General features: G+C 38.0%; 2 long non-coding RNA genes across 3 annotated transcripts; one reads left to right on the top strand and one right to left on the bottom strand.

Moving 5' to 3' along the window:
• LOC111025223 (uncharacterized) lies at positions 1-23,265 on the bottom strand. Of its 2 annotated transcripts, XR_015787660.1 has the most exons (4): positions 23,075-23,265; positions 22,821-22,982; positions 22,499-22,741; positions 1-282 (listed from the first exon to the last, which is right to left on the bottom strand). It is a non-coding gene; the product is annotated as an uncharacterized LOC111025223 (long non-coding RNA). The 2 variants fall into 2 exon arrangements; XR_015787659.1 differs by having other exon boundaries at positions 22,821-23,262.
• On the top strand, positions 18,380-20,384 carry LOC148207775 (uncharacterized). The gene is made up of 2 exons (XR_015787661.1): positions 18,380-19,608; positions 19,740-20,384. It is a non-coding gene; the product is annotated as an uncharacterized LOC148207775 (long non-coding RNA).
• Positions 23,266-27,219: the final 3,954 nt, after the last annotated feature.

The raw sequence follows: 27,219 nt of genomic DNA, 5'->3' as shown, positions 1-27,219 counted from the left end.
TTAAACAAATGTATTCATAAAAATCACAGGTAGGTTACAATCCCGTAGTTCAGGAAGACAACAAAATTAATGCTCTAAAAGGAATAATGAATCGGCAACCTTACAACATCCTTTAGACAATAAACTAAACAAAACCAACCACTAACAACTCAACTACAAGATTACGTAGCCTCAACTATCCTAACTAAAAGAAATTAATTGCACACAGCATAGCTAATGGTCTTTCTGATCAAGCCTCCTCCTCGCCATCACCATCCCACGAGCTAGCTCGATACCTGCAAACTGGAGGGAAAAAAAGGATGAGTACAACCACAGTACTCAGTAAGCAGCCCTTATCTGAAGGGTCATGCACAAACAACTTACTTATCAAGGAACAACATGTCATGCTTTTTAAAGAATCAACACACACACATCATGCTCCACCAAATCATGAAACATTCATTGTCATGCTTTTCAACACATTATGCATTCAAACATAGACACATTCTATAAATTCGGTGACAACCACAACCGGAACACATTAACTACCAGTACTAACCTCTAGTCTCCCTAACATTCAAGTACTTCTACCCTTATCACAGCTACTCTAGCCTTCCACAGTTAACTCCTTCGGGCAGAGTCGGCCCCTAACCATTTATACCCGAGCCCCGACCCCGCAACATCGGCCCTCGACCATTTATACCTGAGGCCCCGATGACTTCACCGTCTATTGGCCCTTGACCATTTATACCCAAGGCCCCAATAGTTCTCCTTTCGAAAGACTCCTCGCATCGACCCCCGACCATTTATACTCGAGGCCTCAACGCTCATCTTTATCCAATATTGGCGTATCGACCCCGACCATTTATACCCGAGGCCTCGATACCCAATTAGTGACGTATCAGCCCTCGACCATTTATACCCGAGGCCCTGACACTCACTCATTCACTTCATAACTCCACATAACATTTCTAGCCTCCAACCAAGATTTCAGTACTACTTCCCTAATAACAGCAACCACCACAACGCCCATCACGACACAACCACTAGTATGATTTCAATGCATCACAGATCTCAAAAACACAAAGTTTGACAGCAACCAACCTTGATCACACATAAAGCTCAACACAACAAATAACCCTATATGGCATGCTTCACATAACATACATTTCACATAGCGGTTCAGAAAACTTTTAAGAACACGCCCAACACAATTCATCCAAAATTTAATATCCAACATTCGAAGAAATCATCCAACATCAGTATTCAATAAGCATTGCTAGATATAAATAAACACATCAGACACGCCAAACATCTTATGCAAAATTCAGACAACAACATCTCCACAATAAGTCCACTTTAACGAGCATTCCCTGCAACATACATCATTCCACATCAGATCTCAGCAGCTCAACAATACAAAATTTCCACTATTGTCACCGACGGACATGCAACACTACTCAGGCACATAAACCAACATAAACAAGAGTTACATTTTCATTACTCGATAGGCCACCAATTCCAATCTTTCAAATGCATCGACAAGCCATTCACACATCTAATCAAAACACAATTATCCAACATGCTCTTCATCGTACAAAACAAGAAGATAATCCCGTAGCTTCCAACTAAGCAAACACAAAAACTAAATAACATAAAATTATCACGTGCATTTTCAATCCCAAGACATGCTTTCAACATCACAGACTCATATCACTTCAACACCATACCGAGCAGCAACTTTCAAGGCACATCCAATAATCATGGCACAAGATATTTTCCTAATATGTAAAAGGAAAGGAACAAAAGAAACAACAAGGATGCAACCCAACAATAACAACTAGAAGTCCTCAAATGATGCCCAACAAACTCTAAATACATGAGATATTCAAGTATAGCAAAGTTAAGCATGAAACCATCTGAATAACACCTATTACTTACATATTAATAAATAATGACAACACACCGAAAGCACCACACAATTCATACATATTCAATCAACAAAAATCCCCCAAGTAAGAACTACTTACAAACAAAGAACCTAACTCTCCTAAGCTCCGCCGAAAACTTCCTAAAAACATAGATACAGCTTGAGAGAGTCAGACATCCAAACATAAACACATAAATCAAATCCAACAACGGGTCTAAGTGATGGTCATTACTTACTAACTTCCACCGAATGGTTCCCTAAGATCAATTGGGTTAAAACTGGGTCAAAGTGAAAAAAGCTCGGTACTTCAAAACGGAGTTCGAAAATGCTTGAGCTTGCTGGTCCGATGTCGAAATGCGATGGGTAGTGCAAATCGACCTTCGTAGAAGGGGGGTGGGTATCACGAAGCTTCATTTGGGTATGGGTCAACGTCGAACGTCACTGGAAGGCCGGAAAACGTCACCAAATTCGCTGGGTTTCGCGAATCCGGACTGTTAGGGGCTGTCGAGGCCAGAGGACGAACCAAAACTCCTCTGTCTGTCGTGCACCGCCGGGGACAGTCGCGCTGGAACACCGTACAATTCCGGATCTGAGCTTGGGCCACCGAAACCCCACGAGGCCACACACGCCTGTACCGCCGCCACCTGCTAAAGGATCGCAAAACCACGCCGTCAACGCACCAACAAACAACCGTCCCGCACTGTGTCCGGGTGAGGTCGCCGCTGCCGTGGTCTCACCGGAAGTGCCGCAAAAATGAAAGAGGAAGAAGCTGGATCCGGTTCGTGGAGGACCCACCGGCACGGATCAAAGTTGTAAAACCTGACTCCACCACGCGACACCCGACACAAACACACTCACGAGGCATCCCGACGCAAGACGCTACCGTTGATAGAACCGACTGACGAGGAGAGCTATGTTGTTCGGGGAATACCACCGCACGCCAAAAACTAAAGCTCGTGGGTTCAAGATCTGCCATCGCTGCTCGTGGGGGGACAAAACGGCCGTGGATGAGCTGTCGCTTGCGTCGCCGATCTACGTGCTCCGTCGCCATCTACTCGTCGGAGAAGTTCGTCGGATCTAAACAGGAAGAAGGGAAGAAGGGTGCGGCGGCTGCAACAAGAAAGGGAAAAGGGGGAGAAAGAGATGGCTAGGGTTTGACTTGTTTTCCTTTTGATTTTCTTTGTTTTTACTAAAAAGCCTAATTCCCAAATTAATAGAAGGCCCATGGGTTTAAAGAAACTAAAATTCTACTTTCAAACAATATAAACTCAACGATCTTCAACTAAAACAAAAGTAAAACAAATAAATCTAAGGCCCGAAGCGAAAATCCTAAAGAAACACTCCAGTAATTAAATAAACTCACAACAACCCAAAATAAAATCCAAGAGGAAAAATTAAATTTCCAAAGTTTAATTAAGTTTTAATTAAAATCTCTTTTCAAAATTTTAGAACTTAATTATCTAAATCAAACGAAAATAGACTTGATTCGAAATTATCCAAAATTAAAACTCCAAAATAAGAAGTTTCAATAATTTCACTTAACGAAAAGGAAGAAATCCAAAGGCACAATTTTAAATCATAAAATAAACGAGTCAGAGAACGTGGGGCGTTACAACAAAGGTATGGTAAGTATACTCCCACTCATTTCCCGTGCACCAGATACTAGCTCGCATCGACGGAACTCCTGTAACAACCTACTATAGTGGCTGGAAAACACCTACAACCTAACACCGCCAAAAGTGACAATAACAAGTATTGCAAGTTTCATCGGAATCATGGGCACGATACTATTAATTGTAGAGACCTCAAGGATCAAGTCGAGTCTTTGGTCTAAAGGAGATACCGAAAGAAATTTGTAGAAGAAGGCAATCGGGCTCTAAACTCTAACTTAAATTAATAATTACCGGACTCAGTGTGGTGGGTCTTGTTTTAAGGGGGATGGACTTATTTCCTCTTGGGCTTGAATGTGTTGGGCCTCCATTGAGGTAAATTGGTTTTTAAAACAAAACAAAAGGAAAAGAAAACCCTAGCCCCAAGCTCCTTTTCTTTCTTCTTCTTTTTCTTCTACCCTAGCCGCTTCCTCCGACTTCTTCTCCGTTCCCAATCCCGCCCCGCCCCTCCTCTCGTTCTTCGGCAGCTTCTCCGACGCCTCGACGGAGCACCGGTGCTGCTAGCCCACTCCGAACGGAACGACGACCCGTAGCAGCGGCGGACGAAGAGACAAACGAGCGGCGGTCGGCGACCAACCTGTAGCAGTAGTAGCAGCGGCGGCGCGACCCCGACGTTCCGACGGCCTGCAGCAGCAGCGGCGGCGCGCCCCGGCGATCTGCAACGAACCAGCGCGGCCTCCCCCCTCGCGGCAGCGCACGGCGAATGACGGTACAGCAGCGGAACGACGGCAGATTTGTACGTTACAGCGGTGTTTAGGACGTTTGGCGGTGACCCACCTCCGTTCGAAGCTCTATTTAGGCTACCCACACCTTGGCGAGTTAGATCTAGGTGCCACATCTATACGAAGTCAGTTTTGGTGGTAATGCGTCATTCGAACCCTTTTAGAGTTAATTTCGAAGGATAATAGCGTAGTAACGTGTTGTATTTTCTGTTTGGTGTGCTTAGGGTGAGGTCGACGCAAAACTTAAGGGGCACGGTTGTGGGTAAGTAGACAAGGGGCGTGTGCGTGTGTTAATGTATGCTCGATGGTCTCTAAGGTGCTGATTTTGTAGCGTTTAATGCTAATTTTGTGATGTCATTGTGCTAAATAATTTTCATGGTTTTAGTCGATATATTTGTAATGGTGTTGGATATTGTCGATGAAAATGGTGAGTTTTCTGCTTTGATAAACTGTGAGCATTGTTGTGGTAATGTTTGTTGCCTGAATATACATGTTTTGTTCGGCGTGTTTAGTGAGCTATTATCCTTAGTAATACTTGTTAAATAATGATGTTGGATATGAGCATGATTGGTTATTATTTCATTATTAGGAAGTTGTTAAAGTTGTGAAAGCATGCTGAACCGTACTTGGGAGTTGGAAGTGTAGGGGTAGTGGAAAAGAAAGTATATGGTAAGACTTTGGTGAAAGTTGGATTTTTGGAAGGAATGAAAGAGTGGGTGTCAGGGCCTTGGGTATAAATGGTCGGGGCTGATACGTCACTAGTGGATGAAGGAGTGAGTGTCAGGGCCTCGGGTATAAATGGTCGGGGGCTGATACATCACTAATGGAGTATCGAGGCCTCGGGTATAAATGGTCGAGGGTCGATACGAGGAGTTTCTTTGGAGGGAAGACTATTGGGGCCTTGGGTATAAATGGGTCAAGGGGCCATAGATGGTGAAGTCATCGGGGCCTCGGGTATAAATGGTCGAGGGCTTATGCCGCAGGGTCGGGGCTCTGGGTATAAATGGTCAGGGGCCGACTCTGCCCGAAGGAGTTAACTGTGGAAGGCTAGAGTAGCTGTGATAAGCGTAGAGGTACTTGAATGCAATGGAAAATAACTATAACAAGAACAGGAAAATAACTATAACAATCTCTAAGCTAAAAAAATAAAACTAAAGCTGATAGTGATGAAATTGAAGGCAAATGGAATGAAAAATGGGATGATGAACTACTGATAGAGGCTCCCTTTTAAATAGGACCTCGAGTTGATTGAACTCCCCACCAAAATAAGAAAATGGGTTGAGATCTTTTCAACTACTTCAAATTGACTTGGACTGGTTTGATTTCATTCTACCTAACCACTTGTGAAATGACCCTCGTGTCTCCATAAGTGAAAGGCTCGTTTTGAAAAAAAAAACAACCAAATTGTGTGCTAGGCACTTTTTTTCTGCACACGGGAATTTTGAGATTTTTGTCAACTTTGGCCACATTTTTCTTTCATTTTTCTCAAAATAACAAATATTTCAAATTATCCATAAATATTCTCCTTATATAACATTTTAAGAATATGTAAACATTTTTAATTAAAATGAAGGAAAATAGTTCGTTTTTATGGTCAAACATGCCCATGATAGTCACATTCATGCAGCAACAAGTCAACCCTAACAACAAGTAGGAAAAAATGTTGGGTAAATCGTATACCCTAGGATACATATCCCGCTGGCTTTTAATACAAGTGGGATATTGTTAAGATTTATGCATTAAAGCCTTGTAGTTCGTAAACTTTCAATTATTTATGAATAAATTAAGTATTTTATTTACTTTGTTATTGTGGAAAATTATCTAACATGTGACAATCCAAGCTTATCTAATCTAATCTGAACAGTATGTAGTTGACATAAAAGAATCGTGTTCATGTTATAACCTAAAGATTCTATAGTATATGAATAAGGTGGATGCCTTATCCTTGTAACCCATTGATACAGCCCCCTTGTAAATGTTATAGATTATTTGATCCAAATTGCTCATGTAGAACATGTGACTGGGGGTATTATATATAATGAGTTTGTATAAGACTAGACCGGGAAAAATTTAATCTTTCTTTGCAACGACATTAAAAGATAAGATAATTATTTCACAGGATGATCATCTATGACAAAATCTTAACCCTGAGTGATTTATGAATTTTTGCCTATGACAGATGTCCTTTAATTTACATGTATAGAATTGTTTTTGTAGTCGATTTAATAAGCCTACTATTTTGCGGATATGGCCAAAAGGAGATGGGATCATAATCTCACAAGATGAAATTCACTCATTCCCATTATATGATAAGTAGATGTGTAGTTCCCTAATGTTGATTTCGGGACTTGAGCAATGGGACCCACAATTTCAGTGGCCCGAGAGGGACTTAGTAGTACTTAAGATATAAAATGCAATTACATGCGTAAAAACTAAATTTCGACCCAACTATAAATTTTGAAGTGTTGGGTTTGTTGCCATAAACTCGTAGTTTATATTTATATAAAAACAATTTTATATTCAATCAATTTGTTGTTGAATTCATAGCATTGCACTGTCCAAATCCAATAAACTAAATATCCAAGTTATTATCATGTAACCGGGACAGTATAATATTAGGTATATATTTGATATTCCCTTGATATACAAGTGGATAATGTCCAGGGAATAATCTAAAGGGTCTATAGTATATGGATAAGGTTGGGTACCTTATCCTTGCAACACTATGGATGCGATCTGCTTTGTAAATGTTACAGATGACCCGATCCATGTGGAGACATGCGAGTGAGGGTATCCTATACAATGAGTTTATATAAGACCAGACCGCGAAATAGCAAATCTTTATATGTAACATCATTGACTAACAGATTGCTATTTCATAGGATGACCAGGCAACACATTATCAATCTTGATTGAGTTATGGACTCCTACCCTTAGGGCTCGTCCTTTGATCTGTATAAGTCAGCGTGGCCCGAGTTGCCTACTCACATTCCTACCATTTTGGGGATAAGACGAGTGGGGAGCTGGAAACATAACTTCACAAGATGGAATTCACTCTCCTCCCCCACTTTAGGAGAGTAGATGGGTGTTCTCTTAAATGCTGACTCTGAGACTTGAACAAGGGGTCTCACGCTCTCACTAGCCTGAAAGGGACTTCCGATTATTGGTTAGACCATTAGAGGAGTAGTGGTATTTAAGGAGTAAGATGTAATTTAAGGGTCAAACAGTAATTTGACCCAACTTGAGTTACGAGCACTCGTTAACGAATGACTTGCCATTAATGGTTGTAGACAAGAAATATTCTGCAGTGAGAAGAGTGCAATTGCGGGTCTTTAGTGGAGTGACCCGTAGTTAACGAATGTTGATTAACTCAGTCAATGAGTTTGGCCGATTAATCTCGTATCGTTAGAGCTTCTTGATCTGTAGGTCCATTGGGTCCCCTTGCTAGCTCACAATGGTTAAAACGAGGATCAAGAATTATTAAATAATTTGAAATGTTCAAATTATATAAAGGAATATAAGTATATATTAATTTTGGATAAATATTCAAAATTAATATTATATATTATGAGATAAATATTTGAATAGGTTTCCAATAATTAATATGAATTGGATTCATATTAACACTATATTAACACTATAGGTTATACAAGAGAGAGTTTTTATTAATTTAATTAATAATTAAATTAAATTTGTTAATTTAATTAATTATACTAAGTAATAAAATAAAAAAAAAGAAGAAAAACCAACTCCCAAAAAAAAGTAGAGGAGTGGTGATGTGGTGACGTTGGGAGTTACCCCACGTCACCTCTCACCCCACATCACCCCTTTGGTTAATATGCAGAAGTTGTTAGGCATCTCTTGGTCTTCAACCTGCAAAATAAACAGAGATTTAGCTCTAAAAAATTTAGTCTCTCCATTTTCCTTTCAATTGCTCCCACAAGCAGATTCTCGTACCAAGAGAATAGTTGGAAAGATCGGTGGTCGTGAAATGGATTGATTATCGGAGAATCTTGAAGAAAGGTCTTCAAATGTAGGTTAATTTCTTCCCCTGTGGTTTTTTTTTGGTATTGTTGTTTTTGTTCCTGAAAATTCAAGAACAAGATCGCCGTTTCCACTGCAGGATTAATGTCCCTTCATGAATAACTCAAGAAGGATCGACTTGCATGTAATAATTATATCCATGGACATAACTTGTTCTACCGTGTGTAAGTGTGCAACTCCAATTTTATAGTGGAGCAACCTGAGTTAACGAATGAAAGTTAATTAATTATTTTGTATCATTGGACCTTATGAATCGTAGGTTGATAAGATCCACTTGCTAGCTTATAATACATTAATAGATTGATTATGTTGAAAGAAAAATAGAATTTGAAATATTCAAATTCAAATTTAATGTATTTGGAATACAATAATTAATAAAAAGAATAATGAATTAATGTATTTGGAAAACTAATATTTTGTTATTATATATTTGATTATGAATCAAATAATATAAAAGTTGAAGATAAGATATTAAAATATTTTTATTTGGCATATGATTCAATTCTAATTAATATGCTCCTTGTGCTCCGTCCCAACCTATGATCGTGGGGGTTAAAGGAAAGGGGAAGATTCTCAAGGGATTGGCTGTCCTGAGTCTAAGAAAAGCGTAGTGATGGGCCTAGAGGGGGTGCTCGGATACTTCATCGACAGAATTTTAAGATCTGTAGAGGCTGGGATCAGCCCTGCCAAACGCAATGAAAATTTTATGTTGGAATGTCCAAAGGGTTGGGGAGCCCAAAGACATTCCATTTAAAATATGACTTTCTTAATCACCAAAATCCTCAAGTTCTTTTATTTATGAAACACAAAGTGTTATGCGGTCAGTATGCTTAAGCTTAAGAGATCACTAATATGTATGGGTGTTTCACGTTGGACAGTAAGGGGTTGAGTGGAGGTTTGTGTTTGTTGTAGGTGGAGGATGTGGATATTTCTATTCGATTCGATCTTTCTCCTCAAATCATATTGATGCTAGTATAAAGTGGAAGGGCTATGCTTGGCGATTCACACTGCTTTTACGAACATCCAAATGCATCAAAGAGAGTGGAGTCGTGTAAGTTACTAAAACGTATTCACAACGATGACATTCGACGTGGTTGGTTGATAGTGATTTAAATGAGATCTTGTGGAACTTTGAGAAGGAGGGTGGAGCTAGGAGAAGATCTGCACAAATTGAGAATTTTAGAGAGACGCTGGACAATTGCAATTTGGTGGAATCGGATTTTGTTGGAGATCAATTTAGGTGGATTAACAGGCGACAAGATGAAGCTCAGGTCCGTGAGAGGCTTTATAGATTTTTAATTAATGATGCTTTTATAAATCTGTTTCTAGAGTATCGAATTAGACACTTACAGTGGGCTCGGTCTGATCATGGAGCTATTGAATGCAACCTCTTTGGAAGTGGCAGTGGTAGTGGCTAAATAAACCATTTAAGCCTTTTCGTTTTGAGGAAATTTGAGGTTGGAAGAAGAAAGCTAGAGAGCATCCTTGTGCTTTGTCCCAGCCTGTTCGTTTTGAGGAAATTTGCGTTGATCATACAAAATGCTCTACGTTAATTACCAATGGTGGATGATGGAATGATCGGAATTATGCAAACGAGTCATTATCTTTTCATCTAAACGGTTCAGAGCAAGCTCTAAAGGTATGGGGTCAGAGTGTGAATAGAGGGCTATTTAAGCAGATTAGATGATTGAAGAAGGCTTTAAGTGAAGAGTAATATATACCGCTCCCATTAAATTTTAATACTATTCATGCTCTTGAGTCTGATCTAGAGAAGCTGTTAGAGGATGAATAAATATACTGGAAGCAGCGTTCGCGTGAGAATTGGCTCCTATGGGGAGACAATAATACGAAGTGGTTCCATAAACGAGCTTCTACACGAAAAAAGGAAGAATTCTATTAGTGGTATTATATCTCTTATGGGTAGATGGTTGGAGGATGAGAAGGAAATTGCTCAGATGTTTATATCCTACTTTGAGGATATCTTTTGCTCCATGTTAATATTGATTTAATAATGTATTTTTCTTGCTGCCATTTATCATTTGTTTTGGATCTCTTTTCCTTATTATATTTTTATGGCTCATTCTTCTTTAAGTTAACCCAACTTGTCTAAGTACTAGGTCTTGGTTTTGGAAGGCTTATATAAGCATCCTTATCCCTCTTTGTTGAGAACCCTAAGAGAGGGGAAGAATAGAGATAAAGGAGAACCATCACGTGTAATGCCCTGCGTTCTCTGACTCGTTTATTTTAAGAGATAAATAGTGTCTTTGGATTTTTCCCTAAGTTGATAACTTTAATTCTTGGATTTTCTAACTTTGAAATTCTAATTTTTGGCTAAATTAGAATTAAGTTTAATTTCCTTGGATTAAGATAATTTAAGTTCTCGACCTGTGTAGGAGATTTTTAGTTAAATTCTAAATTCACGAGTTTTAGGATTTTCCTTCCTAAATTCTACTTTTCTTTGATTTATTATTCTTGGTTTTAGAGTTTAAGTTAACGATTTTATTTCGGGTTGTTGTGGGGTTTATTTTATTTCTAAAGCATAATTATTGAGCTTTTGTTTTGGACCATTGTAGTTTTAGTTGGGCCTCATTAAGATTTGGGAATTGGGCTATGGGTTTTAAAACAAAAGAAAAGAAAAAAAATATAATAATAATAATAAACAAAACAACAACAAGAAACCCTAGGATCTCCTTCTTCCTCTCCCTCTTGGCAGCCGATAGCCCCCCCTCGAACTTCTTCTCCGGCGAAGCAGCACCGGCGACGGCACTCCTCCGACGAGTGACGACGTTCAATTCCACGACGCCGCATTCCTCGACACGGTGGCGACGACGCCTGCAGCAGGTCGCTCACGAACCCGATCCATGGCAGCGCGACTGAGCACCGGCGCGTCTCCTACGGTGAAGCAGCAACCATACGACGGCGCTTCTCTACCTCGTCGGCAGCAGATATCCCGACGGTGACGGCGTTCTGGAGTAGCGAGGAACCGCGACCCACATTCTCCACGAGGCAGCGACGGCGGGTTGGGCGTTCAGAAGCATATTCCAACGTTTCTTTCTCCCGATCAGTAGCAGCACGACCTCCTCTAGCGTCTGCAGTGGCGCAACCTGCTGCACCAAGGTAGCACACGGCGAACAGGGCAGTTGACGACTTCTCCAGCTTCGACAACCCGAACAGCCCTTTTCTATGACGTTTTCTTCATTCCGACGCCCCCCAACGACCTTGAACGGTCTAGATCGGTGAAGCTCGGCACGTTTAGTGGTCCCACCCTTGTTCGAAGTTAAATTTGGATTACCCACACATAACCGAAGCTTGATTCATGATACCCACTCTATTCGACATTGGTTCGGCGTTGACCCACCGCTAATCGGACCCAAATCAGCGTTACCCATTCCTTTTTGGTATCGGACCAGCAAGCATAAGGCCGTTTGAGCTCGGATTTGGGAGCCCGAACATCCTCGACATCTACCCACTCCTAATCCAAGAGTTTTTAATGTGAGCTTGTAGGTAACGAACCACCTCATGGTTTCAATTAATTTAAGTGTCTCCAATGGATTTCTAATGCAAATGTAATCTCGTTTGTTGTAGGAAATACTTCGGCGAGCTTAGTAGTGTTATGGCCATTGTGTAAGTAGTTCTTACTTGGGGGATGTTTGTTGATTGAATATGTATGAATTGTGTGGTGCTTTCGGTGTGTTTATTATTTATTAATATATAAGTTAATAGGTGTTATTGAGATGGTTTCGTGCTTAACTTTGCTATACTTGAATATCTCATGTATTTAGAGTTTGTTGGGCATCATTTGAGGACTTCTAGTTGTTATTGTTGGGTTGCATCCTTGTTGTTTCTTTTGTTCCTTTCCTTTTACATATTAGGAAAATATCTTGTGTCATGATTATTGGATGTGCCTTGAAAGTTGCTGCTCTGCATGGTTGGAAGTGATTAAGCTTTGATGTTTGAAAGCATGTCTTGGGATTGAAAATGCACGTGATAGTTTTATGTTATTTAGTTTATGTTTGCTTAGTTGGAAGCTACGAGATTATTTTCTTGTTTTGTACGATGAAGAGCATGTTGGATAATTGTGTTTTGATTAGATGTGTGAATGGCTTGTCGATACATTTGAAAGATTGGAATTGGTGGCCTATCGAGTAATGAAAAGTAAGTAGACGAGGGGCGGGTGCGTGCGTTGATGTTTAGTTGTGCTGTTTTATGATGTTTAATATTGATTTCGATACGTTATTGTGTAGTGTAACTCTTGTTTATGTTGGTTTATGTGCCTGAGTAGTGTTGCATGTCCGTCGGTGATAATAGTGGAAATTTTGTATTGTTGAGCTGCTGAGATCTGATGTGGAATGATGTATGTTGCAGGGAATGCTCGTTAAAGTGGACTTATTGTGGAGATGTTGTTGTCTGAATTTTGCATAAGATGTTTGACGTGTCTGATGTGTTTATTTATGTCTAGTAATGCTTATTGAATACTGATGTTGGATGATTTCTTCGAATGTTGGATATTAAATGTTTGGATGAATTGTGTTGGGCGTGTTCTTAAAAGTTTTCTGAACCGCTATGTGAAATGTATGTTATGTGAAGCATGTCATAGGGTTATTTGTTGAAGCTTTTGTGTGCTCTATGTTGTGATCAGGTTGGTTGCTATCAAACTTTGTGTTTTTGAGATCTGTGATGCATTGAAATCATACTAGTGGTTGTGTCGTGATGGGCGTTGTGGTGGTTGCTGTTATTAGGGAAGTAGTACTGAAATCTTGGTTGGAGGCTAGAAATGTTATGGGAGTTATGAAAGTTATGAAGTGAATGGGTGAGTGTCAGTGCCTCGGGTATAAATGGTCGAGGGCTGATACGTCACTAATTGGGTATCGAGGCCTCGGGTATAAATGGTCGGGGGTCAATGCGAGGAGTCTTTCGAAAGGAGAACTATTGGGGCCTTGGGTACAGATGGTCAAGGGCCAATAGACGGTGAAGTCATCGGGACCTCGGGTATAAATGGTCGAGGGCCGATGCTGTAGGGTCGGGGCTCTGGGTATAAATGGTCAGGGGCCAACTCTGCTCGAAGGAGTTAACTATGGAAGGCTAGAGTAGCTGTGATAAGCGTAGAGATACTTGAGATGTTAGGGAAACTGGAGGTTGGTAGTTAATGTGTAAGGATGAGTTTGACATGTACGGTACATGTAGAGTTAAACATTTTCATAAACTGCTTCTTGTGATATGTTTCTATTTACTCAAAGCTCGAGAGTTGTGATAAGCATGATATGTTGATTCGTTAATAAGCATGACACGTTGTTCCTTGATAAGTATGCTGTTTGTGCGTGACCCTTCAGATAAGGGCTGCTTACTGAGTACTGTGGTTGTACTCATCCCTCTTCTTTTTCCCCTCCAGTTTGCAGGTATCGAGCTAGCTCTTGGAATGGTGATGGCGAGGAGGAGACTTGATCGGAAAGACCATTAGTTATGCTGCGTGAAATTAATTTCTTTTAGTTAGGATAGTTGTGGCCATTTAATCTTGTAGTTGAGTTGGTAGTGGTTGGTTTTGTTTAGTTTTATTGTCTAAAGGATGATCGTGAGGGTGCCGATTCATTATTCTTTTAGATCAATAACTTTGTTAGCCTCTTGAACTACGGGATTGTAGTCGACTTAGGATATTTATGAATACATTCGTTTAAGTTGTTCGTACTTGAATTAGTTTTCGCTTCATTGCCATTCGAGATGTTAAAACTCATTTAGTGGATGGTTTATAGTTAGTAAAGGTTTCCTTGAAGAGTTTGGTTAACGTGAAGTCGGTATTAAATGGTTTATTTGTATAGGATTTGAGTTTCTCTTAAAACTTTAGTGTTGTTGTTCTAATTGTTCAAGCTCTCGTGAGTGTTGAAAATCAGAGTAGCGCAGCGGAAGCGTGGTAGTTCTATTGCTTAGTATAGTTGTGAAGAAAATTCTCTTGTTTTTATGAAAAATTTTAGGTAGGCTTAGTAACGGTCCCTGTTTGGAAATGGTGAAATTCCTGGGGCGTTACAATTGATACCATAACGCCCGAGAGGAGGGGTACATGAATGAACCGATACCACATCCGAATGAGAGGGATCCTGAGATTATTGAAGAATGGTCAAAAGGGTTAAAAAGAATTGATAGTCACTACCTGTACCAACAAGGTGCACCTTCCTTTTCGGTGGCTCAATCGTAAGAACTCCAAAGTTAAGCGTGCTTGGCTTGGAGCAATCTTAGGAGCAATCTTAGGGTTGGGTGACCTCCTAGTTATGCTCTTCTAAGTGGCTTAGAACTTGATGGTGGCGCAGCCAGGTCGCAGGGGAATGCCGGAGCAGAGAGGTGCCGAAACCGGATTCCGAATCCTGGGCCTGGGGCGTTACACCTTGAGAGAGAGAGTTCAAGACACAGTCAACGACCTTCAATTCAATCGTTGTCGTCGCTCACCATGCTGTCGGGATTGGGTAGAAATCGACGTTGCCATCCGATTGAACGGAAAACGATGTCGCCGCCGGAGTGGTCGTGCAACCGTAAGTTTCTTTGGCGGTTTTGTTCAAATCCAGGCTTGGATTCAGCGTAGATTTAAGCGTTGAGGTTGTATCTTTCTATCTTTGTTGGTTCTTAATTATTCTTGAAGAGATTTACATGTGTTTGAGATTACTCCTCAAATCTATTCAAGATTTTGAGTAGAAGCTTTCTAGAATCGTAGATCTTGACTCTCAGTTTTAGGTTTTCCGATTCTGTTTTAGTGTATATGTCTATTGTGTATTTGTATTTCAATCTTTGTAGTTAATAATAAAGACTCGCAGGGATATTATCTTTGCAAAGTGGATGTAGGTCCTATTTTAGGACTGAACCACTATAAATCTTGTATCAATTCTCTATTTTACATTATTGTTAGTTGCTGGAAATTATCTAAATAATAATTGAAACGTTTCTGTGATTATTCGCCTCTTAGTTAGCATTTGTAAATACTCTGTTAGGCTATAAATAACTCATTAAAGAAGAAAATTGATTATGGAATTTATATATAATTGTAACAATTGGTATCAGAGCTTCGTACTCTCTTTATTGTGTAATCTGCACTCTTTATTGCCGAAAAAGTACATTGTTTTTAATTTTACAGCATTATTAATATTCTGTAAATTCTTGTTAATATTCTGAAAATTATTTCCAAGGTCTTTTCCATACTTGTTTTTTTGTGTAGGATGGGTACTGAGTTCGAGGTGGATCGTTTTGATGGTAAAGGAGACTTCGGTCTTTGGAAAATCAAAATGATGGCCGTGTTAAGGCAACAAAAAGTTGACTACGTGCTAATGCATCCTAAGAAAATTCCAGCAAGTGTCAGTGGGAACGAAGATGATCTTAAAGAAAAGGATAGGGGGGCGCATAGCTTGATCATCCTCCACTTGACAGACAGTGTCATACGCCAAATGTGTAGTGAGGACACTACAAGGAAGCTTTGGAAAAGGTTAGAAACTACATATCAAGTAGCATCCATTTCAAATAAAATATATATAAAATCTAGGTTCTTTAGTTTTAAAATGGAAACTAATAAAAGCATGAAAGATAACCTAGATGAATTTAATAAAATAGTATCTAAAATGGAGAATATTGGTGAAACCTTTTCTAATGAAAATCATGCAATTATTTTAGTAAATTCTTTGCCTCATAGTTATAACAATGTTAAGTCTACAACAAAGTATGGTAGATATGATCTGATGTCTACTATTTTGATTAATGTCATTAAAATGAAAGAGTTAGAATTGAAGGATAGTAAAAATAATAATAGTGAGTCTTTGTTTGTTAGTGAAAAATCAAATAATAAGAAATCTCATAATAGGGGAAAAAGTAGAAACAGATCAAAATCTAGATCGAAGTTTAGGGAGCCTAGTCATAGGAGGTGTTATAATTGTAATAAAGAATGTCATATTAGGAGATTTTGTCCCAACCTTAGGAAGAATGGGGGTGGTAACCATAACCAAAACCAAAAGGGTAAGGGGAAAGAGGATAAGGATGGGGTCAACCTCAGTGAGGAGTATGAGGAGTATGCCCATGTCCTTATGGTGAGTGAGCCTAGTGAGGATGAAACATGGATCATAGACTCAAGTTGTTCTTTCCATATGACACCAAATAGAAATTGGTTAGAACACTTTCAAACCGGTAGAGGGTAAAGTTATGCTAGGAAACCACCAGTTCTGTAATGTAGAAGGTCAAGGCACAATTAGACTTAAACTTCATGACGGAAAAATTAGACTTTTAATCAGTATTAGGTATGTTCATGAGGTTAAGAGGAATCTAATTTCAACTAGTATGCTTGAAAACTAGGATATACCATAAAATTTGAGAGTGGTATAGTTAAAGTCATGAAGGGGATTATGGTAGTGATGAGGGGGCATCTTATAGAAACTTTATATTCCTTAGATTGTTTGGTTGTTACGGGGTCAACTGCCTTAGTTAAAGAATTTAATAGTTCTCAAATTACTCTTTGGCATAAGCGTCTAGGTCACATGAGTGAACAATGGTTAAGTGAGTTAGCTAAACAAAACCTTCTCCCTAGTAATAAAAATGTAGACTTAGACATTTGTGAGCATTGCATATATGGTAAGTCCAAGAGAGTCAAATTTGGGAAGGGTATGCATGTAACAAAAAGAAAGCTAGAGTATGTCCACGCCGACTTATGGGGGCCATCTAGTGTAGCTACTAATGGTGGGGCTAAGTATTTTTTATCCATAATTGATGATTGCACTAGGAAAGTGTGGGTTTATATTTTGAAAAAGAAATCTGACACTTTTAATAAATTTGTTGAGTGGGTAAATCTTGTAGAAAATCAAACTAGCCTAAAAGTTAACAAGCTTAGAACTAACAATGGCCTAGAGTTTTGTAATCATGTGTTTAATAATTACTGCAAGTCTAAGGGCATAGCTAGGCACTTGACAGTTGTAGGAACCCCCCAACAAAATGGGGTAGCTGCGAGAACCAACCCAACTCTAATGGAAAAAGAGAGGTGCATGTTGTCCAATGCACAGCTTCCCAAGAGTTTTTAGGGTGAAGCTGTCGTGGCAGCATGCTACATAGTTAATAAGAGCTCCGCCACTGCCATAGGACTTAAAACACCTCAAGAACTTTGGCAAGGCAATCCCCCTGATTTCACACACATGAAAGTCGTTGGGTGTTTAGCTTATGCTCATTCAAATGAGAGAAAGTTATGACCTAGGGCTACGAAATGTGTTTTCTTAGGATATCCCGAGGGAGTAAAGGGATATAAAATGTGGAGTCTAGATGTAGATAACCCTAAAATCATAATGAGTAGAGATGTGATATTTGATGAAAATCAAATGGGGTATGTGGAGAACAAAATCGATAGTAGCCCCAGTGACCCTACAACCATACAAACTGTTTTAGCTCCTTCTAGCTCTACTTCCCAAAATGATCAAGTAGTTCAAACACCTATAGAACAAATACATACACAAGAAGTAGAGCAAGATGAGGAGGTAGATGATGAGAACTTAACTGATTACCAACTAGCTAGGGATAGCGGAAACGTAGGCCTATTAGACCACCCAATAGATATAGGTATGCAGACTTGATATCCTATGCCCTAGTTGTAGCTAATGAGTTTGTTAATCAAGAACCACAAACTTTCAATGAGGCCATTAATGATGAGAACAGTGAGAAATGGTGGGCCGCAATGAAAGAGGAGTTTGATTCTTTGAAGAAGAATAAAACATGGAACTTGTTAACAAACCATTAGAAGATAAAACAATGGGTTGTAAGTGGCTTTATAAAATTAAAGAGAACACCGAAGATGAGAACAACCTTAGATTTAAGGCTAGGTTAGTTGTTAAGGGGTTCACACAAAGAGAAGGCATAGACTATGATGATGTTATTTCTCCAATCGTTAGACATGCCTTTATTCGCATCTTACTTGCTTTTGTTGCCATTATAATCTTGAGTTAGAACAAATGGATGTTAAAACTGCTTTCTTGTATGGTCAGCTTGAGGAGACCATTTACATGGAACAACCTCTGGTTTTGAAGCTCCCAAACAAGAAAAGAAGGTTTGCCTCCTTAAAAGATCGTTATATGGTTTAAAGCAATCTCCTCGTCAATGGTATAAACGTTTTGACACTTATATGATTTCAATCAACTTTAATAGAAGTAAATATGATAGTTTTGTTTATTTTAAACAAGTTTCTAAATCTGATTTTTTTTATTTACTTCTATATGTTGATGATATGTTGATTGCTTGTAAATATATGCATGATATTAAAAATTTGAAGGATCTTTTAAGTAGAGAGTTTGAAATGAAAGATTTAGGGCGAGCGAAAAGAATTTTAGGGATGGATATAACTAGAGATCGTGTTTATAATAAGTTGTGTTTGTCGCAAAAGAACTACATAGACAGGCTAGTCAAAAGATTAGGTTTGCAAGATATTAGGAAGGCTAGTACTCCTTTTGGGAAACATTTTAAATTGTCTTCTAATGATTCCCCTAAGACCCCCAATGATATTGATGATATGCTTGATATTCCTTATGCTAGTACTATTGGGAGTCTTATGTATGCTATGGTATGTATTAGACCTGACCTTGCTCATCCATTAAGTGTTGTGAATAGATTTCTAGCTAATCCTAGAAAACAACACTGGAATGCTATAAAATGGATTTTAAGATATCTTGCATCTCATTCACATATATGCCTTGTTTATGGTGGAGCAAATGCAACTGTTAATGATAACATAGGCATAGAGATAGAAGGATATGTGGATGCTGATTATGCTGTCGATATTGATAAGCGAAGGTCTTTGACTCGTTTTGTGTTTAAAATTTTTAATTGCACTATTAGTTGGAAAGCATGTTTACAACCTATAGTTGTTTTATCTACTACCGAGTCAGAATACATTACATTAACTGAAGCTATTAAAGAGTCTATTTGGCTTAGGGGAATAGTCTCTGAATTGTGTGACAGCATTGTTAATGTTACCGTATTCCGTGATATTCAAAGTGACATTCACTTGTCTAAAAATCATTCTCACCATGAAATAACTAAACATATTGGTGTTAGATACCACTTTATTAGAGATATTATCAATGGTGATTTAGTTTCTGTTAAAAATATATCAACTGATTTAAATGCAGCTGATATGTTTACTAAGGCATTGCCTTGTGATAAATTTAACCTATCTGTGAGAATGTTGCAGCTTGATACAGGGTGAAGATTTTGGTTGTTTATGGCAGTGGGCTCCCTCTTGGTTTCATGAGATTATCAAATCAAGGTGCAGATTGTTAATTTTGATTTAATAATGTATTTTTCTTGTTGTCATTTATCTTTTTTTTGGTCTCTTTTACTTGTTATATTTTTATGGCCCATTCTTCTTTAAGTTAACCCAACCCATCTAAATACTAGGTCTTGGTTTTGGAAGGCTTATATAAGCATATTTATCCCTCTCTGTTGAGAACCCTAAGAGAGGAGAAGAATAGAGATAGAGGAGAGTCACCACCTTGAGAGAGTTCAAGCCACGGTCAACCACCTTCAATTCTATCGCCGTCGTCGCTCACCGTGTCGTCGGGATTGGGTAGAAATCGACACTGCCGCTTGATTGAACGGAAAACGACTCTGCCGCCGAAGTACTCAGGCAACCGTAAGCTTCTTTGGCGATTTTGTTCAAATCTGGGCTTAGATTCGGCGTAGATCTAAGCGTTGAGGTTGTATCTTTCTATCTTTGCTGGTTCTTACCTATTCTTGAAGAGATTTACATGTGTTTGAGATTGCACCTCAAATCTCTTCAAGATTTTGAGTAGAAGCATTCTTGAATCGTAGATCTTGACTCTCTGTTTTAGGTTTTTCGATTCTATTTTGGAGTATATCCCTACTGTGTATTTCGATCTTTGTAGTTAATAATAAATACTCGCAGGGATATTATCTTTGCAAAGTGGATGTAGGTCCTATTTTAGGACTGAACCACTATAGATCTTGTGTCAATTCTCTATTTTACATTACTGTTAGTTGCTGAAAATTATCTAAAGAATAATTGAAATGTTTATGTGATTATTCGCCTCTTAGTTAGCATTTATAAATACTCTTTTAGGCTATAAAAAAACTCATTGAAGAAGCAAATTGATTCTAGAATTTCTATATAATTGTAACACTCCACTAAGCCAAACGAGGATGTTATTGACAAAGTTCTTAGTACAGTTACTCCAAAGGTCACGCCACAAATGAATAGCAGATTGTCTCTTCCCTATAGGAAACAAGAGGTGGAAAGGGCTATAAAGGAAATGTTTCCAACTAAAGCACCTGGTCCTAATGGTTTTCCATCTCTTCTTTATCAGAAATTTTGGAATATAGTGGGTCCTAAAACTATAGCAAGTTGTCTGGAAGTTTTAAATAACAAGAGCAGTATACAAGGTTGGAATGAGACGACTATTGTCTTGATTCCTAAGAAGAGTGATCCCAAAACTGGTGACTGATTTCCTGCCCATTGGTTTGTGTAATGTCACTTATAAGATTGTGACTAAAGATATGGCGATTAGGATGAAAGAAGTCCTTAATGATGTTATCTCTGAGTCCCAATCGTCCTTTATCCCAGGTCGTCCTGTCAGTGATAACATCATTGTAGGGCATGAATGTTTACATACTTTGGGAGGATATAAGTCGGGTCGCGAAGGCTTTGCTGCTCTTAAACTAGATATGAGTAAAGCCTACGACAGGGTGGAGCGGGTTTTTCTTGAGAAGATAATGGAAAAGCTCGGGTTTGCCGAAGGTTGGATCGAACGCGTCATGCACTGCATCTCCTCGGTATCTTTTGCAGTCAACACTAATGGCGAATCAGTGGGCAGAATTGTTCCGTCTAGAGGTTTAAGACAGGGGATCCTATTTCCCCGTATCTTTTCCTTTTGTGTGCTGAGGGGTTATCTTCATTGCTTGCGGAGGCTACTAGACTAAATCCTGCCTACCATGGTCCGATTATTTCTCACATTTTGTTTGCTGATGATAGCCTTACCTTTATTAAAGCCGATCCAGCCGAGTGTGTGCCTTAAAACAAATGCTCAAAGTGTATGAAAGTGTGTCGGGCCAATGCATCAAGTTCGACAAGTCAGCTGTTTGTTTTTCTCCTAATATTGTGGCAGAATGAAGAGCTTATCTCCAATCCCTTTTGGCGTTCGGATGGTGGACAACCTTGGCCCTTATTTGGGGTTGCCGTCGGCTTTTATGAGGCGGAAGACGGAGGATTGGACCTTTCTTAAGAACAAAGTGTGGAAAGTTATGCAAGGCTGGAAAAGATCGTTTTTCTCAGGGCCGGAAAAGATATTTTGATTAAGAGTGTGCATCAAGCGGTCCCAACCTATGCAATGAGTGTATTCAAAATTCCTAAAGGCTGCTGTGGGGATTTATCGAAATTATATGCTCGGTTCTGGTGGGGTTCTTCAGCGGAGAGTAGGAAGATCCATTGGATGAGATGGGATAAAGTTTGTATGCCAAAGGAATTGGGGGATTAAATTTCAGAGATTTGGAAGGCTTTAATAAAGCTTTAGTTGCAAAACAAGTCTGACAGATGGTTATGTCCCCAGATCTGCTACTTTCTAAGATTATTAAAGCGAAGTATGTCTCGGACACAACTTTTTTTTATGCAAATCTAGGGTCAAAAGCTTCATATTTTTGGAGAAGCTTTCGATGGAGTCGTGAGCTTCTTGCTAAGGGTCCTCGGAAAAGGGTTGGTAATGGGGAGGAAATTTATGTTTTTAGGGATAAGTGGCTACCAAGAGAATCAACTTTTAAACGAATCACTCCTACGCCACCAAAATCTAATGTGAAGGTAGCTGAGTTCATTAATGGCTAGGGCGAGTGGGATGTCCTTAAACTAACATCTTTCTTTTGCTTGGAAGATTTGGCGTGCATTAAGGGGATTCTGATTAGTTTGACGTAGAGGAGAGATAGCTGGCTTTGGCATTTCGACAAAAAGGATATCTATTCCGTGAAAAGTGCATTAACTATTTATGCATAACAAATTTGAGTCTTCCTCCTCCAATTCTTCAGGTAATCAACAATTTTGGCAGAAACTATGGAAATTGAATATTCCGCCCAAAATCAAGCAATTTGTGTGACGAGCTATTCATGATATTATCCCAATCAAGAGCTAACCTAAGAAAAGGAGTAGAGATTACCCCATGTTGTCCTTGCTATAATCAAAAGGTTGATACTGTATTTCATACTTTATTTGAGTGTCGTCGATATCGTGAAATCTGGGCTAGGTGTGTCCCGTCATTTCCATTGAGATCTGTTCCTACGACTAATTTTGATGCTACTTGGGAGGCTTTGGGAGCGGGTTTATCGGATGACAATTCGTAGAAATGAGACAGTAGATAGAAACATTATATCAGAGGCGTGTCCGAGGGAGAGCTTTTCACCTGAATGGTCAATTATTAACACTGATGCGGCGTGTAAACAAGATCAGAGGAAATAGGGCTTAGGGTTTACTATACGTACCCGAACAAATGAACACTGTTATGCTTCACCCAAATTCCTTGATGTTGGATACCCCCTCTTCACGCAGAGCTCCAAGCAATTAAGGTGGCCATTTGTTTTGTTATTAGAATGAAATTAAAGCGGGTGTTGCTTCTCTTAGATTGTTGCGAGGCGATACATTTGCTGTAAGAGGATTGTGCAAACAGAAATGAAGTTGCAATTTGGTTCATGGATATTCTAGATCTAGGCAAACAGTTTGAGGAGGTGAAATTTACCCATGTGAATCGATGCCTCGACACCCAAGCAGATCTCTTGGCTAAATTTGCTCTCTCATCTGGTTCATTTTTAGATTGGTCCGAGTCTTTCACGTGTTGGTTAGATGAACAGTCTTCTAGAAGCTTTTCTTCAATTGTAACCTTCAATTGTAACCTAGAGTGGTGTTTTTATTAATTAATAAAGCATTTCCGTTCCAAAAAAAAAAAATTCTAAATAATGTATTTGATGCATTAAAAGGAAAAAATAACATTTAATTAAGATAGCATAGGATAAAAATCAAATAATATAAAACTTTTTAATATCAATATTAAAAAGATTCTACCTCAAGCTCCTACAAATAAGATCCTTGGTAAGCCAAAAAGACACTCATTCTTTATGAGCTCTCTTCAGATTCTCTCTCCTTTATTTCAAATGTTGGCTTTCGACCCTCCTTTATCACAAATTAATTAATTAATTTTTTAATGATAACAAACCTAATTTAGTTTATTTCCAATCTTTTAAAGTATCCATAATATAGAGCTCGTTACAATAATTCGAACGACTCTTGAATCTTGAATCACTCAAATCAAAGATAAAATAGAGAAACTACGATCGAAACAAAAAAAATGAAAGAAAACGAAAGAAAGAAAAATAAAACGAAAGAAAACGAAAGAAAAATTATTATAGAAAAAATAAATTTACAAGTTACCATTGGGGTAATTAAAAAAAAAGGCAAATCAATCATTAATGCGCTGACCTGTCTTACTTTTTAGAAAGGAAAAAAAAAAATCAAAGTTACCGTTGTAACTTGTAAGGTCTAAAAAAGGGAAAGTTTTTGAGCCGTTAAAGCTGTCGTTGGGAGAGAGAAATTTGATACATATAATATTATCTTTTTATTCAATTAAATCTCAATCTTTGACCTTTACTTATTAAGATTGAAGGACCTAAATTGATGTTTATTTCAACAAATTTCAGAATTTTTTCCCTCCTATTTAAACATTCTCTCTCTCTTTCAAAATTACCTAACAATTCTCTCTACATCTCTCTCCCAATTTTTCCATTGTTCATCATCTTTTAAAAGTTTAATGTTATTATAATTTCTTGTAAGAGATTTTATTTTCAGAGATTCTCGAGCTTCCAATTTTATTTTTTTAGCCATTCGAGGGCTTTATTGTAATTTCAATTCTATTGTAAGGGTTATTCTTAAGCCTGAAAAAGAGTTTTTGTAACGGTTTGATCTTAAACTGTGGAAAGGAACAGGTTCCTTCTTGCTCCCGAAAATATAACAATGTGTCAATTTGACTCTAAGCCATGGAAAAAAGTCAGATTTTTTAATCAAATCCCCAAGAATTGCTGGAGTAGACCGGTATTACCGAACCAACTTTACGTTTGAATGAATAAAGGTGCTTGAAATATATTTCTAATCTATTTATTGATTTGTGTTAAAATTATTTATTCATAAAAAAATTTATTTATTTGTTTAAATTGAGCCCACCGTGTTAAGAAATTTATAAAGTTTAATTAGACTTTATTCACCCCCTCTAGGATTGCATATCAATTCAACAAGTGGTATCAGGGCAAGTTGTCCCATATCGTTAATGTGGGCAGAGCATTAATGAGAACTCTCGCTTGTGAATGTGTCACTGAAGCAGAACTCTACGCTCATTGGTGTGGGTGAACCAATGGAGACGGTTGTGTGTTCCTCTATAGGTGCCATTATTTGGTGACATAGGGCGTAGTTAACCTATGACAAGGTATAAGTGGTATCGGAGCGAGGTTTTGCTATTTTATATAAATCATTTTTCGAAAGCGATGAAGATGAGGTAAACCATAAACTCCCTTCATATGATGAATTGTTTGATGTTTTTTAAAATATGCAACATGATTTGGAAAAATTTAGCTCTAAATATGTTAAATTATCAAAGAAGTATAAGACATTATCAATAGAGAATAAATCTTTGATAGATTAAAATGATGCTTGAAAAATAGAGCTACCAATGATTTTTTGCATATTGATAGTTATTGTGATGAGAGAAATATTTTGAAGATTAGACAAAATAATTGAAGTAGGTAAGCCTTATGGTGATAAAAGAGGTTTGGAGCACATAGATGAATGTTCTACTCCTTCAAGTTCTAAAACTATATTGGACCTAAGTGATTTAATTGAAATATGCTCAAACTACTTATTCTATAACATTTTCTAAAAGAGCAAATTTTCACAAAGCTCCAAAAGAGAATTTCCCAAAGGAAATTATTCTAGAACATTTTCTAAAAGAGCAAATTTTCACAAAGGCCCAAAACAGAATTTCCCAAAGGAAAGTATGGTACATAAATTTGTTGAAATAAATAAATCTGTGCATATATATGTTATTTGGTTCTCATGTGGCAAGTATGGACATAAAGATTATTTTTGTTACTTGTCTAAATTCAATGCTTCAAATGTCAATGCAAATGGTAAATTTAAGCTAAGTATGGAAAGACAAATATGCATGTAAAATCTAAATTTATGTCTAAGCATATTCATACAAAATTAAATTATATGCATAATGTCAAATTTGTACCTACTTATCATTTTTGTGGAGTTAAAAGTGATATTGGACCCAATTGCTTTAAATTAAATTATGCCCCAAGAAATAATTCTCCATAGGAAGTAGAGTATATAATATATATACATGTTAAAAAGTTGTCATGTGGCAAAATTGGTCATAAATTCGATATTTTTTACCTGTAGAAAATGAACACTAAAAATGTTGGAACAAATTTGAAATGAGTTCCAAAATCTATGCTCACTAACAATGAATGACCCAAGAAACGAGTACCAAAGTATTTTGGTTAAGCTTTCTCATTGTAGGTATGTTTTCAAGGAAGCAAATGGTTGCTTGGACTTAAAATTGAAAATTAAATTTTATTGAAGCAACATAGTGGCTTGCTTGAACACATCAAGGAAAATGGTGTATCTAGTAACGTCGTTTGTTTATGGTTTATTAAATTAAGTGCATTTGGGTATATTGAAAATATTTTTGGCATTAATCTTTGTTGATTAAATGATTACCTAGACGAGCGCGCATGGTTACAGTACGCACACACCCATGCAGGCAAGTGGGTGTGTTTATGTGGACGCGCGTTGTGCAGGACACGCAGGAAGGCGTACGAGTAAGCAGTAGGCATGCACAAGTGAGGGCACGCCATTAAGCACTAAACAAATTCAATAAGTTGAGTAAATGCCCATATTTGCTCATTCGTCTAACGTGGTATAAATATTACAAGGACTACAACTAATTGAGGTAATTGTAGGGTATACAGGTTTTAAAAAACTTAAAACCTATATATCCTACAATTATGATTCAGTCAACAATACCGGTTTTAAAAAAAAAACAGAATAATTCTATTAAAATGGAGGCTAAGCCTCTTGGGAGGAAGAAAACGACTTACTTTGTAGACCGTTAACAACTCTCTTTCCTCAAGCACATAATTGGTTCGGAACGAACAAGCGAACCCAAATGCACGAACCAAAAATTAGACACTACCACGAAGTTTCTTCGTTTTGACTCTAGCAACAAGAACCGGACTGTGGGATCCTCTTTCACTAGTAGAAAGTTGGTCTTCCATGACAGTTGTGAACAGTAAAAAAGTTTGGATGAAAAAAAAACTGTCATAAATGATGGGGGCGCGTTTTTGGCAGGAAAAAACGCTATTTTTTGGATTTTGTAAGTTTTATGACAGTTAAAAACTGTCGCGAATATCGAAATTTCAATGACAGTGGAAAACTATCACAAATGGTGGAGGCGCGATTTTGGCGGCAAAAAACGGCAAATGACGAAAATTTTCAAGCTTTTATGACATTTTATAATTGTCAATGAAAATAAAAAAATTTCAAGTATTTCATGACAATTACCTAGATCATCTTGATAACGTATGATATACAAAAACAAATGATGTTGAGCGCGTTTCATTCTTGTCGGAAAAACTGCAACTTCGTTAACGATATTAATTATTTCGAGATTGTTCGGTCGCATGGAATATAGATTTATGCTTAATAGTTTCCCTAAATACTGCATGAAACAAGTAGAAGATGATATTTGTTAGAGTGGTATGCTTAGGGTAATTGTGCCCTTCCTCTATTCGATCCCGAGTTTGAGCTCTATGAATTTAAATTATTTTTTCA

This window comes from Momordica charantia, unplaced genomic scaffold (assembly GCF_013281855.1).
Source record: "Momordica charantia cultivar OHB3-1 unplaced genomic scaffold, Mcharantia_2.0 BLBB01000085.1, whole genome shotgun sequence".
NCBI classification, from domain to species: Eukaryota; Viridiplantae; Streptophyta; class Magnoliopsida; order Cucurbitales; family Cucurbitaceae; genus Momordica; species Momordica charantia.
Note: the sequence above shows the minus strand (reverse complement) of the source record. Positions and strands in the feature narration are given on the sequence as shown.